At 42.0% G+C, this 21,017-nt stretch overlaps 1 protein-coding gene across 5 annotated transcripts in view; it reads right to left on the reverse strand.

Moving 5' to 3' along the window:
- Positions 1 to 21,017, reverse strand: part of LPIN1 (lipin 1) — a 143,463-nt gene that overhangs the window by 111,787 nt on the left and 10,659 nt on the right. The window contains exon 1 of one of the 5 annotated variants that reach the window (XM_061622763.1): positions 18,261 to 18,351. The exons of 3 other annotated variants lie outside the window; for them this stretch is intronic. The gene's annotated coding sequence lies outside the window, so the exon portion shown is untranslated. Of the gene's footprint in view, positions 1 to 17,313; positions 17,333 to 18,260; positions 18,352 to 21,017 lie in introns of those variants that run through there. One more of the 5 variants, XM_061622755.1, reaches the window with a different exon arrangement.

Genomic DNA, 21,017 nt, shown 5'->3' on the forward strand with positions numbered 1-21,017 from the left:
CATGGGGGCTGTACCTGTGGCTGCTGCAATTTGTGCAATGATGATGGCCAGAAAAAGGTGGTGCACCTCCAAATTGTAACTGCATGTACAGCCCTTATGTGGGGAGAGGGCAGTTCTTGCAAACCTCTGTGTGAATGCTGCTCAGCTGCAAGACCATGTACTCACATAGGCACTGCTCTAAATATGGATCATGGTTCCTGGTCCATGATAGGAACTTGGCAACACTTACCAAAAAAAGTAACCTTCTATTGCTCCTAAATGGAAAGACATTTCATAACTGAGTCAACACATATTCTCCATCTCAGCTTCCGTCTAAATCACTACACACTATCACCTGTCCTTATCTTTTATTTCAGTGAGATCCAGGGAGAGGGGGAGGTAGGTAGAATGGGTGCTGTCATCCTGATTACTAATGCACATAAGCAGCACATGTAACGCACACGTAAGATTAGATTGTGTATGCTGAAAGTGTTTATTGTGCCTATGCAACAAGATGGTGGCATCCAAGCTTACTGGCTATTTATTACAATTCTAACTATGAAATGCAAGTGCTAACAAAAGTAGCAAAGATTTTAGTAAGCAGGGCATTTAATCAGGAATGAAGTTTCTTGGCTGCACTCAACTCATCCATCAAATTAAAGATAGCAGGTTTTACCAGATATTTGCATCTGTGGAAAGCAGTTGGCTTGCAGAATTACAACTCTCACCACTCATACAAGAGAAATAAAGTTAGTCATTGAAGCTGCTCAAATTGTATGATTCCACCACTACCTTAGGAAGCCACCTGATTGGCACAGAATCCCAACAACATATTGCTGTGTCCTGTACTATGAAATGTTGGTAGCATCATCATCATAATGTATAGTGGTACCTTTTAAAAAAGGAAACACGAGCTTTTTGCTCATGCTTCATGTATGGAAAACAGAGTAGGATGGAAATAGGCCAATACCTTTCCCCCATTTTTCATTCTTATGCATGAGGTTTTCCCTGTGTTGACAAGAGGTTCTGTGCCAGATGGATGGGGAAAGACCTTTGTCTTCTGGAATTTGTTGAGAGACAGGCTGAGGTAAAGCTAGTAAGAGTATCTATTGCGACTAAAAAATATTTTCATATAAAAAGGTTCAAAATTAAAGATTTTCAAATTTTGAAATTCCATTTTTGAACGTAAAAATTGGATTTTGAATTCAAAATTTGCATGCTTTAGATTGGATTGAATTTTGTCAGACTTCAAATATTAAATGCTGTTCCAATAATTGTTAAATATCATGGCAGATACCAAATGCTGTTACATACTAAAAACAACTGCATGTCAACCACCCAAAAAATAAGTAGTATCTAATAGGGAAACCAAATTATCCTCAGGTGTCAACTACTGAGAAGTTTGGAGAGCAAATTTGGTTCAGCTGTATGTAGCTCTCAAATTTTAGTGGGCCTGTAAAAAGAGCATCAAAGATTCTACATTCTGTACAACAGAAATTGCAACAGAAGCTTCCTCTTAAATGGTATCTCCCTCTCATGAGGAAAGAAGGAGCATACCATGAACAAAACATGGTTGCCAAGTCTTCACCTAGAGATGATTCCTATTCCTTTAAAAGCACCAAAGCATTGAGAGAGGGAGTGACCTATGTATCTCCCACCCTGTTGCTCCATTGGGCCCCCTTTGCACAACCACTTCTCCTGTTCGCTGTATCAAACAGGACACTCCTTTTGCCCCATAGAAGGTGGCAGACTAGACCAACACAACTTGTAACCCTTGCGGTCACTGTAACACACCAGGTCTATCTGGCAGCCCATCATGAGCTTGATTTTGGTTCAGACCATGGTATTCCCGATCTCTATGTATGGATGTGAAAGTTGGACAGTGAAAAAAAGCACATAAGAGAAAAATCAACTCATTTGAAATGTGGTGTTGGAGGAGAGCTTTGTGGATACCATGGACTGCAAAAAAGACAAATAATTGGGTGTTAGAACAAATTAAACCAGAACTATCACTAGAAGCTAAAATGATGAAACTGAGGTTATCATACTTTGGACACACAATGAGAAGACATGATTCATTAGAAAAGATAATAATGCTGGGAAAAACAGAAGGGAGTAGAAAAAGAAGAAGGCCAAACAAGAGATGGATTGATTCCATGAAGGACGCCACAGACCTGAACTTACAAGATCTGAACAGGGTGGTTCATGACAGATGCTCTTGGAGGTCGCTGATTCATAGGGTCGCCATAAGTCATAATCGACTTGGAGGCACATAACAACAACATCTGCCTGGGTCTGCACATATAATCATTTATATAGGGCTTCTGAGTGTTCAAAGCACTTCACATTATCTCCTTGTAATCATTTACAGCAACACTGTAAGGCAGTGGTGCAGTATCTCCTCCATTTTGCAGATGAAGGTCTGAGAGAGAGTGACTTGCCTCAGCCCATCTGTACTGAGTTTTTAACAGAGGTGAGATTTGAACTATGGACTTCTTTTAGCCACTCAAACAGGGATGGGGAAATTGTGGCCCTCTAGATGTTTTTGGACTATAGCTCTCATTATCCCTGAGCACTGGCCATAGCCACTAGGGCTGATGTGAGCTGGAATATAAAAATATCTGGAGGCACAGAAGTTCTCCACCCCAGCGCTCAAATTAGGGATGGGTGAGAAATTTGATTCAGTTTGCATTTCAAGCTGAATCTAATCAATGTGCACTGTCCAAAACAGTATGAGAACCGTACCACAGCCATCCTTTGAAATCTACACTTATCTGAATTTGCAATGCAGTTCTTCAATCAAACAGTGTTTACAAAAATGCATATATTATGGGAAAGTATACATCAAAATGAATATATGAGTGAAAATAACATGCAAAAAGGCATGAAATGATGAGAAATGGCTTGCAAAAATGTGTACATTAGTCAAACCTGCCTGCAAAAATGTGTTTATGAGGAGAAATGTGTACTGAAATGTTGGAGAATTTTCATGAGGGTTTTTAAAAATCAACACAAATTGCTGCAGACATGTGGAGAACTGAATATAAGACTGAAATAATGAGAAACTGAGGGAATCGGAATGGACAGATCTTTCCATCCCTATCTCAAATACAGCTGTATTGCTGAGCCCTTGGGAGGTTGCAATCCATGACTGCTGGGCAGCTTGTCTTCTTGGCGGGTCATGAGATGTGTAGGCAGGTCTGTCCTAAAGATGACAGCCTGGCAGTAAAATCCTCAAAACACTCCACACAGACACTTCTCCAACCGCACAGAGCCAAGTGGGAACTGGCCCTTTAAAGAGACACTTTGATGAGGAAAATCTTAATCAGTGGTTTTGCAGAGCTCTCTAAGGCATGAAGGGTCAGACAGTCATTCATGTATGTAGCACGACACCTGTGAGTTATAAAGCCATCGCACTGAGAAGTTCACTTGCTCCTGAGCGATAATGCCTTAAAAGTATAGCTAGTCCCCTTGCAGTGAGTCAGAGAAGCAGTCAGGTGACATACTAGCACTGGGTAGGCCTGGTTACAATGAACCAAACCTATTGGTTTTTAAGGTCAGTTTAAAAAAAAAAAAGCACTCCAGTGTTATTAAGCGTTTACTGTTGTGTTTCTCACCAGCTGAAAATAGACATAATCTATTCAGAGAGACAAAATGGCCTGTTGATACCTCAACATGTATCAGAAGAAACAGTGCCAGCCCAGCCTAATAGGTCACATTGATGGTTATCTGAAGTGTGAGAATTTAAGACCTTCTGAGGGAAACATGAGGGGAGGACATGCCCACCCCTTGCCCCATAATCTTGGGACAAAGGGGGCAAAAGTATCCAGTCATCAGCCCACACACACAATTTCCCCAACTGTAGCCACTTCCCCATGTTCCACTCACCTATGAAGCAAAGAGGCTGCAGTCAGGAACACCCTTAGTGAAAGATCATAGTATACTCACAAGCCCATGTAGCAGCAAAATCCTTTTTCACCTAGACCAAGCTTAAACCAGGGATTGCCAACACAGTGCCTGTGTGCCCACATGCGCCCACAGAGGCCTTCCCTGGTGCCCACAGGGTCCCCTCCCCCCCACTCCCTGCTGATTTAGGGTTGGGGGGAAGCATTTTGTTGTAGTAGCCAATAGAATAGATTCCAGGATTTCTCCAGCCTGCAAGTGTGCCCACAATCCCAAAAGGCTGGGACCCACTGAGCCAATCCTCTTAAGTCAGGCCTACAGAACTTGTGACCCACCAGACTGACGCCTGTATTGTGTGGCAAGATATGATCTTGCCAACCTCCTTGTTTTTCAGTCCTACTCTGCCAGCAAAAACAGCAAGTTTATCAAACACCTGGTAGGCTTCCATATAAAGCTGATGATGGGTTGCGTTCAGCTCCATGGAGGACACATTACACAGGCCTCTCTTAAGTGAATTTCAGCACCTCAGTCTTCTGTTAGTAATATATTATCTGAGCCTGGAAGCTAAAATTAGATTTCCCGATGGTAAACACTTGGGACCAGACACAAGCCCAATTTTGACAAGGAGGGCATGTGTTGTGGTAAGTGTGTGTTCTATCCTAGGTAGATCCTGAAAGCGCAGCCTGTAGGGGACCAAAAGCACCAAATGCAGAATGAAAAAAAGGTGGTACAAAGCATGTGACAGTGCTCACTGACTATTAACTCCAAAAGGGTCAGTGCTGGAGACAAAATATCCAGTGTATTGGAAATATGGAGCATATCTAAGGCATTGATCCTGCCAAGGGAAGGTAGTGTGCAGAGCAGTTGTTTGCTATTGCCCTAGGTGCTTTGCACTAGCTTCCAACTCAGACAGGCTAACTTTTTTCCTAGATCAGGGAGAATTCAATGAATATCCATCCGGATAATATTTTGCAAAGCAAGTGTAATGTTCAGTGTTAGACCCATGCATGCTCCCTGAGGCTTTGACTTTAGTGCAGATATTCTGTACACTTTACATTAAGACTATGATCCTGTGGACCCTTACTTGGGAATAAGTTCCACTGCATTCAATGGGACTTATTTCTGAATAGACATGCATAGGGATTGCACTGTAAGGTTGCAGTCTTGCACACTCTTACTTGGGAGCACACAATCAATGGTGATTAAACCTTTTGTGATACTTTCCATTGCCAACACTTTTATCTACATGTTTCCACCTGAGATTTCTCCTGATGAACAACTTACTAATTTTCAGCTAATACTGGTTTCGGTTTGATATTTCCATTTTCTTGGAATTAAGTCTTATCGAAGCTAGTGAGAATTACTTCTGGGTAAACATGCATAGAATTGGGCTGCAAGACTTACTTTGCCTAGAACTGTTGAGTAATGTTGAATACATAGAATACATAAGTCACCTCCACCCCTTCTGACCTATTACCCATTGAGCATGTGTCATTGAAATTGAACTAGACACTTGATCTGGCCTTTCTTCTGCAGCCTCATGAAATATTGGTACAGCGTATCTGCCAAACATCTATTAATAAACTGCTTTTCTGCCTCTTCCACAGGGTAACGCTACGGTCATTTCCACTTCCATCCAAGCCCTCCTCACACCCCCTTTGATATTTTATGGAGTTTCAGAGACTTACACACAGGAATATAACTGATGACCTATGGAATATATGATATATGGGGCAGCCCCTGTTTCGGGTCCTAGCCTTATTTACACTTATTTTGAAATACATTCTATTGGAATCAATGGGATTTAGGACAACTTTAGAGATGCCCTTACCATGCCCAAGCCTGTGGCTTTCAGTATATGTAGGGGCTCCCACCGTCCATGCACCTGTGTGGCTGCTGTTCACTGGCATATTACCTTAAGTGGGTAAGCAGTATTAAAGGCCCTCCAATATGCATGGTGAGAAGTACCATCTATACAAACAAACAAAAAAACTCTGCAAGCTTTAGCATTGCAAATGTACATCCAAGACCTGCAAGTTTTTCCATACTTGGAAGTACATCCTTACTTTCAGCTACATGTGTTTAGTGGTGAGGTGCAACAATCAATTATTACTGTAGTCGCCGAGATTTCATAGCAGTCATATTATGAGATCCAATCATTTGTAACCTTACTTGTAAAGTTATTGGCTGTTCCTTTAAATGCCACGATGAGTTTGTGGACATTAATAGAAAATATTCTGTTCAGCATTTATACTATACATACTCTAAGCAGAATCTTCTATATAGGGTTACCATGTTGCCCGGTAATCTGGGTTTTACCCATATTCTAGCCATGCTACCTGGTGCCTCCTTAGCCCATTAGTTGGTCCAGATTCCCAGCTTTCATTCTTTTAAAAAGCAAGTCTCTATCCATTGTGGATACAGAGATACAAGGCAAAATGTGGAGGTAGTTTTCTGCCCAATCATTTTATGAAAAATCAGCCTACTCTTGGCTTCCATTGTTCTTAGCCAATGAGGGACACCACAGCTGTCATGGAAAAATCAAGAATTTTAGTCTGCCTGACTGCTGCGTATACAGAATCTAGGCAGTTTAGAAAACTGCACATGCTCACTAGATCAACATGTGCAGCTCCACCCCTTATTGATAGGCTTTCCCCTCCATAGGAATGGAACATCTGCCATGTCTAATGCTAGCACAGCTTGTCAGGTATATAGAATTAACTGCATTTTTTTTAAAGAAGTTCCAGCACTCAAGTCTCCATCAAGTTCCAGCCTTTATCATAGAAGGCTGTGTTTCCCCTCTCCCTGATCTGGTATGTGAGAATCAGTGTACTAAAGACACTTCTCACATGCTTAGACACTACTATCATTAGAGAAGATGATTGACTGAACTGATAATAATGAAATCTTGATTTCTATCTGTGTTACAATTTGCAGTGATGTGTTCGTTTCACATTTCTTAATTGTTGGAACAGGCAACCTCTCAGTCACAATATTGCTTTTAATTGATGCTTTGCTGGCTTCTTGTTTCATGCTGGATTTTTATACTGCTACATTGACTTGCTTTATGTTTGCTTCTGTTTTGTGTTTTTATGGTGTTTTTACATTGATTGTGTATTTTTATTGTTTTTATTATGTTTGTAAAATGTCCAGAGCTCTGTTTTTAACAGTGGAAGGGTAGGACATAATCCTCTTAATAAATAAATATTCCATAGTGTTGGAAACGAGAGTCTGGGCATTTAAGGCTCAAAATATAAGTTGTTTTTTTTAAAATCCTCACATCCTCCCCAGTTTTTGGTGGTAATTAGTAGGTGCAAAAACAATACAGCTGGACAATGCAACATTACATATGCCGTATTTTCATAATTAGCAAATAATTTGTATGATATGCAAACCAGCCTACCCAGATTTGTGGAACTGAAATATGGCAACCTTATCTATTGAAAATGCAGCCGTTCTTAGTTCTATGATGCCAAGCGCTCAGCAGTGATGTGAATTTCCAAAAGACCGATAAGAAATTCATATCTCCTCACATCTCCACACCTCTTCTGTCACCAAGAGCAAACAGGCCTTCAATGTTGAGAGTTTGCTCCTAAGAATAGTTGTGAATATTTTTTAACATTACAGCAGCTTAACAAAGAATAGCAGGGCTAACACTCTGGACATTCTGATGTCCAGACATCTGTGATATAACAGTTCAACCAACGGCTTGAGAGAACTCTTAAGATGGGCAAAGACAATTTACATATAATCAAAACTAATATTTTCCAGTCAAGATTAATTTGATGATTTTTTTCTCTATCTCTCTTAGTACAGGCTCTAAAATGCAGTGAATTGCAGGGTAGATGGGAGAAAAATGGGATTAAGTTGAAACTCTTGAAAAAATGCAAGAAATATTATGGAATATATGAAATGGAAATGAGCTATAAAGTGTACTGGATGACTATAGGCTACTCACCACTGCTCAGCCTAATGTGCCCCTCAGGATGCAGAGGAGAATCATGACCACCCCAAGGAAGAAGGGCACACTCAAAAATGTAGAGGAAATAATAATGTACAACCATAGTGTGAAATCAGATACTTATTGGGACATAGTATGAAGAAATATTTATATAACCATGACTGTCAAAGATGTTTATTTACACAGTCTGTAAAGATATTTATAGTGCAATTCTATGTTTGTGTACTCAGAAGCAAGTCCCAATGTATTCAATGGAGCTTACTCAAATAGGGAAGCATGCACGGAACTGCAACCTCAAGTAATAAGGAACTTCACTCACTCAACCCAAAATTCAGAATCATGCCACTTTAAGCTGTTTTGCAACTGTCAATATTTGTTCTTATGGTTATTGGATTTTAAAGGGATTTATTTCTTATTATGAGCTGCCTTGGTTTCCTGACGGCAACCCTACCTCACAGAGTTGTTGGAAAGACTGCATACACACACATACACACACAGTGGAGATGTAAAAATACATACACCCCATATAATTATTGTCCTGCAGGGAGGAAGGGTGGGATATAAATCAAATAATAAATAAATAAATACATTGTCAAAACCAGTTGGTCATTGCATAACATTTTAAAAAGATAAAATCAGTATTAATTTCCTACATAATAAAAGCAGTGATTTCTAAGTAAGCCCTGCCTAATTGCTTTAAAAAATAGAACTAGAGGGGGAGAGAAAGATTTACAACACACTTTTCTTTGCTATGTTCACTCAAAAGCCCCATTAATTTACAGCACAATCTTAACCATGTCTACTCAAAAGTAAGTCCTATTGAATTCAATGGTGTTTGCTCCGGATATGTGGGATTAGTATTGCAGCTTTACTGCAAGAAAAGGAAGTACTGGATTAAAGCTTCATATTGGGAAAGTTTTCAAAATCCTGCTCTCTTCAGCAGCCTAGAAAAATTTAAACTTGTTTGACTTCTGCACACAAGACAGAAAAAGACTGAAAGCTATATACTTACTCAATTTATGAGATTTTCAGATAAGCAGGAAAAAACAATAGTTTTCTGGCCTTGCAATGGGGTCTAGCTACTGCCTGGTGGTCAACAATTTCCTTGTCAATAACCCTGACTTCACTTATTGGCTACAAACCTGAAAGGGCAGGGTTAGAGCAGCCAGCTATGAGCTCATTGAACAGAAATTGCAGGGAGGCAGCTGATGTTTTGGTGTATATATCACATGAACCAGACCACTTAGAAAGTTAATTTTTAAAAAATGAAAGCTGACAGTCCAGAGATTAAGGTGACTCACTCAGAGACCTGGAGAGGACCCAAAAAAATTCCCAGAGTTTCCAGGCAAAAACCGGAGATCTGGCAACCCTAATCCACACTCAGCACAGCAATGTTCCAAGACAGATATATTTATGATTTGTATCTAAATGAAATGAGGTACAAATCAGCTTACCTGCATTTATTTTTATTTTTGACAAACAGAGATCACTGGAGAATGCCTCAGGGTGTCTTCTTAAGAGTCCGAAAAGATCAGGCTCTTATATGGTTAAGTGCCTTCTAGACAGAACAATCTAAGCTAAAACTCCCATCTTAGAGTGTTTGGTATGTCCCACTTTAAAGCCTTATCCCAAATCAGCCAATTCCCATTAAGGCCTCCAATTGCAGCTTGAGCTCCAAAATGAACTCTACAGCAATTATTTACACTTGCAAACTAACAGGGGCACGTGTCCCAGATAAAACGTGGTTTGCTGCAGACACAGCATAAAAGCATATCTTCAGACTTCGTAGCACCAAGCTGAATTGCTGCCACAACAACATGAGCTGAGAATCCCTGGAAGCCTTATGAGGGAAAGTATAAGAGCTTTCAAAACTAGTTAACCCTGTCCTTTCACCCCTTTATAGTTGTGTCAACCATTTTATTTTATTTATAGGCATTTAAAGCCCACCTTCACCATACATGTGGTCCTAAGGTGGGTATTTGCATACAGCCAAATTCAACATGTAACCATGTAATACATAAACATTACTATATCCTAAAACATTAGACAAACATTTTGACAGCTGAGCACACACAGGGTCATGCATGTGCATTGCAATAATCTGCAGCTGTGATAACATCACATAGCTCTGCTGAGTGTAGATACCAAGGGCAGCATGGGAGACATTTTGATCCTCCAAACTTGGTTCAGGATGCGTTGTATTTTGTACCTGACATTCACCAGGATTGCTCTGGCTTTAAATGTGTTTTATCCTGTTCTACACTGCTATGGGTAAATAGGAGAACCCGCTCCCACAAATTCTTAGTAGAGGATTTACTGATCCATCATAATCCATGAACAGAAAGGGCAAAACAGTTTTCACTCTTAGGTCCTGCTGAGACTTTTGGGCTCTAGCAGTTGCTCAAGATTGCTAGGTGCTGACACCAGCCATGTGTAAGATATTTGCTAATAATTACACAGATAAACTAAGACAGACTGAGTCTGTGTACATATTATCAGCTTAAAATGCAGTTAGGTCAGTTTCCCTCACACACACCCCCACTGTGTTTCAATTCAAATTTACACACTGTTGTATGTTTTGATCTGTTTCCACATTGTCTGCTATCTACCCACACCAGTGGGCGGGGATGTCTTCATCTAATGCTAATTGCCTGGTTGGTCTCCCCACCCCTCCACCACCCCTCCAACTCCAATTCAGGAAGCTTTCATCCCTCTCCCTTAGAAATCATCTTTATACAGCTGTCACCTTACTTCCAAATAAGTGTGAAAGCACAAGATTGCAGCCTGACAGTGCAACCCTGTGCATGGCTGCTCAGTAGCCCGTCTCACTAAATTCAACAGGACCTACTCTCAAGTAAAGAGGGCAGGATTACAGATTAAGGTGGCAATCCTAACCACATTTATCTGGGAGTAAGCCCAACTACATTCAATAGGACTGAGTAGACATGGTTAGATCGCACCACTAGTCTTCTAAGGTGCTGGAAAACTCATTGTTGTCTATAGTGGACTAGGTGATCTAAGCCCATTACAGTCTCCTTCCTCTGGCAAATCTTTCCTTGACCCCCCTCCCCATTTTATTTTATTTTATTTTGGGGGTAACAACTGCCAGTAGCAACTGGAAAGCCAGCATGAGCACGGACTAGCTCCCCGTGGCGGCCCATGGGGCTGCACTGCTGACACATAAGGCAGCCTGATTGGCTCCCTCCCCCTCACCTCAGCAGGGGCATAAGCAAGGACGGTAGAAAGAAGAAAGACGATGCTAAATACAGTTTGCCTCTGCACTGACATCAAACATGTAGGACCACCCCCTGCAGGAAAGGGAGGCATCTCAAATGTACACACCTGGGATTCCCTGTGTTTCGAGTAATGCTACAGTTCTTGATTGAAGCTGGCTTGGGGGAAACACATTAAATGGCAGCATTTCACAAGAAAGTACAGGATACCTCTGGATTGTGGCTAACGTCATGTGTAGATGGATTCAAAAAACAACAGTGGAATCGCACTGGAGCCAGAGTCAATGTGTACACATCTACAGACACAAGACGGAGTTCGTAAAGAAGCATTTCTGCAAAGTAACTAACACTCTGTGTGATATGTAAAGAAACACAGCAGATTCAGCACACGAACTACTAAGTGAAATGTAACTGCAGATTCACTTAGGCAGATTCAAGTGTATGACAAAGTGATACTAAAACTGTCAAAAGGTAACAGCCTGTCTTCCCCTGACAGGTATGCAAGAAGAGGTTGTCCAAGATTTGAACTCAGGACCTCTTGTACCCTAAGCAAGAACCATGCACCTACAACAAGAACCCTGAGGCTTGCTGACCATGTAAAGGAGTACTTCATTAGAAAAATACAACACAGAAGACAATGTATCTATAAGCATGAGAGCTTGGCAGTGGCTTCCTAAATCTAACGCTAAGCGATTTCAAAATGCTAGCTCACCTAGTATCAGTCTCTGAAACTACAAGCTGTCTGTAGGTAGTGATAAATCATGATGGAGAAAATAAATTGGGAAGGACAGCTGTCCTTCCTTCTACTTCAATTTGGTATTTATATTCTTAGGATTATATTCAGCTTGTCACATTTTCTTACTTACAGCAGTTGCTGTAAGTAGCAAAGCAAATCCAGGAGTGAACTATATCCTAAGTTAACCAACTTACTTTAGGGAGGGCCATGTGCAGAGGGTGGTCTGTGTTTCAGACCATATTATTATTATTATTATTATTATTATTCCTGAAGAAGACTGATATTCAGGCCAATTCACAACATGGTTGTTGTCATAACTAATTCAATAAGCTGATAATATTGTTACAGTTGTTATCACAAAAATGATGATACACTGCTCCCCCCTCCCTTAACTTGAAGATATCCAAGAATGTCCTCTTTAAGGTTGTTGTAAATCCACCTCTGAAAAAGATGTATGTTTCTCGTCCTCTTGGTATCTGAAATGGCATCTCTATGTATAGTTGCTCAATCTAGGACAGGGGTGGGCAGACTACTCTGCTTTTGTTTTTGTTTTACTTGAACCTGAAGGATTAGAACCAGAACTAGAATCCGATGCAAAATAGAAGTGGGTGGAGGGCAACATACTTTTCACAACACACTCTCAGCTCAGAAATTTGTTTCAGAACCAGAACTGAGCTCACAGTCCTGTCACACAAAAATCCACTCTTGGGTTGTCTCCCCAAATGTTTGTCATCTCAGCAGCCTAATTTAGGGAGGGGAGCCTTTTTGTCATTGCAGTTGTTAAACTGAAGCTAGAATGCAAATTACTCAGAGATCAAATTACTCAGAGATCTACCAACAGATCCCAATTTACCTTCTGCCTTACATCAGATTCAGAATAGGTCAGAGAAAATGGGTGCTCTCTTCCACTTGCCATACAATCCCTATACGGTCTCGGCCCAGTTTACCTGAAGGAGCACCTCCAGTACCACCAATTAAGCCGCCCGACTAGATCAGCCACACAGGGCCTTCTCTCAGTCCCACCAACGAAAACAGCTAGGTTGGTGGGGACTAGAGAGAGGGCATTCTCAGTGGCGGCCCCCACTCTCTGGAACTCCCTCCCGTTCGATCTCCGCCATGCCCCTTCCCTGGATACATTTCGCCGAGCCTTAAAAACCTGGCTCTTTGGACAGGCCTTCAGGATCCCCGGGGTGGGCTAATTTTTCTATGATTGTTTTAAATTGTTTATTGATTGCCCTATATTGTTCTATACTGCTGCTATTTAAAATGATTATGGTTGACTGCATTGTATTTTATTCTGTATTTATATTATATTTTATCAATTTCAATGTGTAAGTCGCCTAGAGTGGCTTCGGCCAGATAGGCGACACAAAAATTAAATTTTACTTACTTTACTTACTTACACCAGGATTGTTCTGGCTTTAAATGTATTTGGTTAAATAAGAAGGGAACCTGCTTGCACAATTTCTTAGTAGAGGATATACGGCTCCATCATAATGGTTGCATTCGTCACAGCTGAAGCAACAAGAACTCAATACAGCATCACCTGTCATGGAGTCAACTGACGGGACCTATGCTGACCCTTCCAAGCAATTGCTTGGTTCCTGGAGGAGCAAGTTAAACTTTCAACGCATGTCATCCTATTAATACAAAACCCTGTATCTCTTCCAAAGGACATAACATGAGCTTTTAGGGGCAGGGTGGATTTACTGTTCTCTTCAGTGCCTATGCCCAAAGGATTTTTTAAAAAAATCTTCCTTAATTATTTCCTAAAGAAACACTTCGTAACCTTATCCCTAAACTGCAAGTGTTATTATTTTTTTCTTTCATGCAACCATTTTCAAAAAGGTGGGGTTAGATCCAAATTTGGCAGTGAGCAGAAGAGTTGTTTCCAACCACAGAAGGCTTTTGATCCAGTGGAGGTGCCCAATGGCAGAAAGGGGAAGAGGTCATTTTCACTGCATCTCCTCCAAACTGCATTCCATTCACCACCTGTTCCAGATGCTCCCCCAGCTGCAGGGGGAAGGAGGAATCAGCAAACATCACCTCTTCCCCACTCATCCCCAACTTCTGGAGGTAGCAAAGTCTAGATCTAAGCCATAGGAAGGAAGGAATGAATGAATGGATTTATTTCCCACCCTTCCTCCCAGTAGGAACTCAGAGCGGCAAACAAAAGCACTAAAAACACTAAAACATCATAAAAACAGACTTTAAAATATATTACAACAAAGCATCCTTAAAAACATATTAAAACAAAAGATCTTTTTAAAAAAAAAAAAACAATCTAATGATGACTATGTTTTGAGAGCAAGAATTCACACCAAAATAAGTCTGAGGTCAATAGGTACCACAGTGATCACCATAGCTAAGTGTGGGAGCAGCCATCTGCAGCAAACAGAGGACGGAAGCCCATACTTCCTACTGTGTGGGCAGGATCAGCACAACTGCTCTATTATAAATAACCTTTCTGCCCACAGCAGACCTCGTCCAAAGAGACACTATTCAATTTTACTATCCTTGGATTGAGGAAACCTTTCTTACAGGTCCAGTGTGGGGAAGAGGCATGTCAGTGCCATGTTTAAAAGCAACTGGACAACTACACCCCTGTATATGAGCCTACCATAGATCATATTCAACAGACAGTTCCTATCACCTCTCATTATCTCAAACACCGTGCTTTTCAATGGAGGCAGTTTACACATTCATGGCTTAACTATGTACAGCTAAATGTACCACAATTCCCCCCCTTCTTTTAGCAAACGCTGGCCTAGAACCCCAGCAGTGGGGAAAGCAGTTGGGAGAGAAGGCCAAAGCAGGAAAGTGGCAGCTGGAGAAGGGTTAAGCACCCTACCCCACTTCTCGACTGTTTTTGCTCCCTCCCAACAGAGCTTTGTAGCAAAGAACCTGCCATCAGGGCTATGTTCTGGCTGTAGTGCAATGTGACTTATAGCCTGTAGTTTCAACAAATTGACAGAGCAATCTTACTGTTCATTTACGGTCACAAAGTAAGTTGCAAGTATGATGTGCTGCCATTCTAGCCTGTGCTAAACAGTATAGTAACACTACAGACCCTTGTTACTTGGTGTGGTTTTGCATCTAGTCTACTTAACTGAGGAACAGAAGCAACTTCTGCATAAAATCCAGAGGCAGGCAAGAGTGCAGGCCTGACTCTGGCCATAGCCAGGCTCATAAGCCCTCCAGCACCGTTCTGGAAGTGCACAAACCCCTGTTGCCTGTGCTGCAGATTAGCTACCAATTGATTGACTCAATGTGGAGGGTGTGTACCCGCCCTCGACCTTTCCATCAAAGAATTATTCACTGTTCATAAGACAATAGCTGATCTTTCACCATACGAGCAAGATATCACCTCCATGTTCTTAGCTGTAGAAAAACGTTTAAAACAAAATAGCTTGGTCAGCATGAGAAATAGCACATTGGCTGGTACGAAGTCAATTTCAAGGCTAGGAGGGAACTGTGTGTCCAGTTATAGGGAACATCAAGCAGGATGAGGTTTGGGCTACAATTAAAGGGCGGCAAGTCCTTTGGGAAAAGACCGTAGCTCAGTGGTAGAGCATCTGCTTTGCATGTAGAAGGTCCCAGGTTCATTTCAAGGTAGGAGTGGGAATGTCGCCTGCCTTAAACCCTGGAGTGCTGTTGGATGTTTGGACTGTGCACAGATGAATGCCCAGGATGCAGAATAGAAGTGCTGCTGCCAATCTGTATGGACAATAGTAAGCCTAGGTGGATCCACTGTCTGACTTGGTCTGACAGATGTTATGTTCCTGTTTAGTTAATTATATTCTTAGAAACATGGAAGTATCACTTGGATTTTCTACACACATACACTAAAAAGGGGACTCTGTACCTGTGTGTATTATACAGAGCAGCCTTCCCCAATCTGATGCCCTTCAGATGCTGGTCAGTATGGCCAGTGGTCAGGAATGATGGGAGCTGGAGTCCAATGACATCTGGAGGGCACCAAGTTGGAAAAGGCTGATATAGAGGGACAGATTATTTGTCTCTGTGTGAGAATTCTTTTAGGGGAGAGAGCATGCTTTAAGGTCTAAAGACACGTGAAACCTAGAATATGATTCAGCATCAGTCCACAGTGCCCTTTAACTGAACCCTGATGTTGTATGACCAACCCAAATGCCTTCTCTCTGAGCCAGCATGGAAATCAAGAAGCCAAGCGAGAGGCACAGGTATTTAAACTGAGCTAGGTTATCGTACATCATTCTAAAAATGCAAGTAAAATTAGTAAGCATAACACATACTCTTCTGACTCCAATTCTGTTTATGTGAATCTCATCATAAGCATCTGTACAATTGGATGTCACAGTCATCCTTTAAAAGCTGAACACATCACTTTGTAATCTGGATTAAAATCTACTTGAGTTCTTCTGTCACCAACATGATACGTGTGGCTAAATATGACAGAATAGTCACAGAGAGGAGGTCATACACAACATGCTATTCAGGTTTCTAATCTGTAGATCATTCTATTTATGTATCCCTAATAGCAAGTCTTGTACTAAACCTGACATTTTGTGCTATTCAGTCTCCTATGTTTTGTCACTTACATCAGTTATGTAGCTTGTTAAGCATCTGTCACATGCTTATTGTTAATTCTTAATTCTATGTCCACAGATAAAATTCCTGCCAGGTAAACGCCTCACACATTCCATTGTTTTCTTCAGGGTATTTTATACACAAGAACACTCTGGACAGGAAAACATATTATCTCTGCTCTCCTCCCCCCACCCGGTCCGCCCCTCCTCTGCAAAATAGTGATTTGGTTATTATCCCCAAAGGGAACTAGCATTTTTATAATTCTGGGGAGATCACCTCATCTAGGGATGGGCAGTCAGTTTCAGTTTCCCTCCGTTTCTTATTTTTCCAAACTTGTTCAGTTCTCTGCATTTCCACATCAGTTTGAGATTTTAAAAATAAGTTTGCATGAAATCCAGCATTTTGGTGTCAGTTTCTCCTTATACCTAATGTATGCATTCCTGCAAAACATATTTTCCCTAATAGTAACATTTTCCCTAATTTAATGCATTTCTGTATGTTATTTTCTGTAATATATGCAATGTAAGCACACTTTATCACAGAATATCTATTTTTGTTCACATTTCTTGGCTGGAGAACTGCATTGCAAAACTCTCAAGAATTGTGAATTACAAAGGATGGCTGTGTTTCAATTTGCGCATTGTTTCGGAAAGTGCAAATTAGGTAGGTTCACCTTTAAATGAAAATCAAACTAACCTCACCTCACAGAAGACTCTTTTGATCTGATTTTAGAGTCTCTCAAAACTATGAGCTTCCTTACACTCTTTCTTTCCTTCTCTCCTCTCCTCTGGTACGTTTTATGGTATCTTCCAGTTATCCCTCACACTAACGGGAACATGGACTTTCCCTCTTTATCTATTTGAGCTTAGATTCCACTTTCAAATTAAGCAACAGCAAATTGTTAACATTAACTTCAAATAAAGCATTCTCACCTTGACCCAGTTAACTGAGAGCATAAATAGGAAGTTGTGCATCGAACCACTGATAAGACTCTTTTCACCTGCAGATTAAGAGCTATCCACTGAACTTGCAGGTGATCTGATGAAGGGAAATGAACCTATGAGACTCTCCCTAGGCTATGCTTCCTACTCAGGCTGCAACCTCTCTCTCCCAGCCACACCCCTCTCTGGCCCTGCTCTGCACCCTCCTCACATGCTTTTTATGTTTGGAATGTCACAGCCATGGATTCTCACACTTTTGTCTCTGGCCCTGACCATTGCAATCCCCCATGAAGGAATGTAGCCCTCAAACTGAAAAAGGTTCCCCACTCCTGCATTAGGGCATGCACATACAATACAGAACCATCATGACTATAGCCCCTGGATGCTGGATGCAGCTGTCTCCCCTCCCCTTGCAATCGAATACATACCCAGTGCTACCATATTGTGCACGTGGTAGGGGAGATTTGTGAAAGGCAACCGGTTCCTGCTCACAGATTTCTTCTTGCTGGACTAAAAGCCACTTCACCCAATGTTTTAGGTGTATTGTACACCTAAGTTGTTTAAATGTGCATCTAAAGCATGAATGTAACAAACACATGCATCACACAGGAACTCTCGTCAGAGAACTACAATATGGCTGCAACTTTGCATACCTGATGGAAAGCCCATGTATGCCTTTGCCTTGTGTGATGCTAAGCCAAGTCAACTGAAGTTACCCTCCCATTTACTTAACCTGAATCAGAGCTTGGAAAAGTTACTTTTTTGAACTACAACTCCCATCAGCCCCAGCCAGCATGGCCACTGGATTGTGCTGAGGGGAGTTGTAGTTCAAAAAAGTAACTTTTCCAAGCTCTGACCTGAATTACAAGAACGTGTCCAAACAGATTTTGCAGTGCTTCCTAAAAATGAAGAGGCTAGGACCTCCTTCAAACACTCACCCAGTGATGTTGGAGCCACTTCACAACCAGACCATGAATAGTATAACAGTATAGGTAAGACCATTTGCCACGTCTTTCACATGCAATTGGTACTTTGCTGGCAGGGGAGAGGGGAGTAAGGTTCACAGCATTCCTTTGTTGCCAAGTGAGTGTGTGAAGGAAGTTGACATCTCTGTTGAATGTGAAGCAGCTAATGGGCTGGAGGAAAGAGGGGAGGAGCATGTTTAAGGTGTGCCTTGACATCTTCCACTTCTCCTCCAGTGTCCCTAACCTTTCTGGTCCCTGGAGGCAAAAGCCTATTTAGAAAATGTAAAGAAGTCAAGACACCATTATCTCAATCAACTTGACATTTGGAAGATATGGTAAACAGGTTTGAATGAATGTTGCTGGGTAGATAGATAATAGGCAGGTGCCTGAGGCAAGTTAATTAGAATAATGAATGAAACAACAGATTGCAGTCCCACAGAATTAGAAGTTAGAAAAAGTTAACTTCTCATTACTGCATTAAAATACTCTTCTACCTGAGCATCCTGACTGAACTCCTTAAAATGTTCCAAGTGCACAGGAAAAGGATAATTTATTTTAAATACCAATGCATGTCAAACCATTGTTCTTCCTCAGGGGCACTATAAATACAAACGCTATAAAGCAATAATGCAAATATTTGTACAAGCTTACCTGTTCATGAAATGCATAAACAATACTTGAGAGGCTGCCATGATTATAGTCACCCATGAAAATGGAAAGGAAGAGCCAAGTTGTTTATCGTTTTACAATGAATAAATAACTGCTATACTAAAACAAAAATAAAAATTCAAGAGAAATATTGCCCAACCACTAAAAATGGCAAAAAATGAACTATGAAACAAACTGTGAAAAAATATCAACACAAAAAGGCAAAATAACTGAGACCTGGGTGGCGTGTATAACTGAGACCTGGGTGGGTGAGCAGGGAGGAGTTGGTCTCTCCCAGATATGCCCACCGGGGTACTTGGTTCAGCATCAGGGTAGATCTGAGGGTCGGGGAGGTGGGGTTGCTGTGGTCTATAGGAGTTCCATCTCCCTCTCCAAGCACCCTGTCCATGTGACTACTGGTCTAGAGTGTTTACATCTTGTGTTGGACCAACGTGACAGATTAGGGATTCTGTTGGTGTACCGCCCACCCAGCTGCCCAATGGACTCCCTAACTGAGCTGACGGAGATCGTCTCGGATGTATTGCTGAGATCCCCCAGATTGTTGATGCTGGGGGATGTCAACATCCATGCCGAGGCCGCCTTATCTGGGGCGGCTCAGGACTTCATGGTTTCCATGACAACCATAGGGCTGTCACAATATGCTATTGGCCCAGCGCATGTAGCAGGACATACTCTGGATTTGGTTTTTGCAACTGGACAGGGGGATGGTGATCTGAATGTAGGGAGTTTTACATCATTCCCTTTGTCATGGACAGATCACCGCTTGCTGAGGTTTAGACTTACAGCGGCTTTCCCCTCTGCAAGGGTGGGGGATCTATTAAGATGGTCCGCCCCCAGAGACTAATGGTTCCTACTGATTTTCAAAGGGCTCTGGGGAGTTTTCCGGCTGATAGGACTGGTGCTCCTGTCAAAACCCTGGTTGAACTGTGGAATACAGAAATGACCCGGGCGGTTGACATGATCGCTCCTGCTCGCCCTCTCCTGTGTAGAGCTCATGCAGCTCCATGGTATACTTTGGAGCTGAGAGCGATGAAACAATATAGGAGACGGCTTGAGTGCAGATGGAGGTGAACTCCTGATGGATGCAACCATGCACTGGTAAGTGCCTACACTAAGTTGTACTTAGGGGCAGTGAGGGCAGCAAAAAAACAATATTTTGCTGCCACTATTAAATCATCTATCTGCCGTCCAGTGGAGCTTTTTAAAATTGTCCGGCGGCTATTACACTCTGGCCCTAGAGACATGGTCGAGTCATCTGAGGCCCGCTGCAATGAATTTGCTAGGCACTTCCAGGAAAAAATCTTTTGCATCTGCCGGGACTTGGACTCCAATGTTGTAGCAGTTGAATCGAATGAGGTATCCAGAGCACGGCCTTGTCCTGATTCCTTGGATGAGTTTCAGTTGGTGCAGCTTGAGGACGTTGACAAGGTGCTTGGACTGGTGCGTGCAACCACTTCTAGGCTGGATCCTTGCCCCTCGTGGCTGATAACAGCTAGTAGAATTGGAATAGCCGGCTGGGCCAGGGAAGTGATTAATGCCTCATTGCGAAAGGGAGTGGTCCCTGGCTGCCTGAAGGAGGTGGTAGTAAGACCACTTCTGAAGAAACCGTCCCTGGACCCAGAAAATCTTGATAATTACAGGCCGGTAGCAAATGTCCCATTCCTGGGCAAGGTCCTGGAACAAGTGGTTGCTGGCCAGCTCCAGACACTCTTGGATGAAACCGATTATCTAGATCCATTTCAGTCGGGTTTCAGGCCAGGTTTTGGCACAGAGACAGCCTTGGTCGCCCTGTATGATGACCTTTGTCGGGAGAGAGACAGGGGGAGTGTGACTCTGTTGATTCTCCTTGATCTCTCAGCGGCTTTTGATACCATCGACCATGGAATCCTTTTGGGGAGACTCGCTGATTTGGGAGTTGGTGGTACTGCTTGGCAGTGGTTCTGCTCCTACTTGGCGGGCCGTCTCCTGAAGGTAGTGCTTGGGGAACATTGCTCGGCACCCTGGGCTCTCCAATATGGGGTTCCGCAGGGGTCAGTTCTGTCCCCCATGCTTTTTAATATC

This window comes from Rhineura floridana, chromosome 4 (genome assembly GCF_030035675.1).
Source record: "Rhineura floridana isolate rRhiFlo1 chromosome 4, rRhiFlo1.hap2, whole genome shotgun sequence".
Classification (NCBI taxonomy): Eukaryota; Metazoa; Chordata; class Lepidosauria; order Squamata; family Rhineuridae; genus Rhineura; species Rhineura floridana.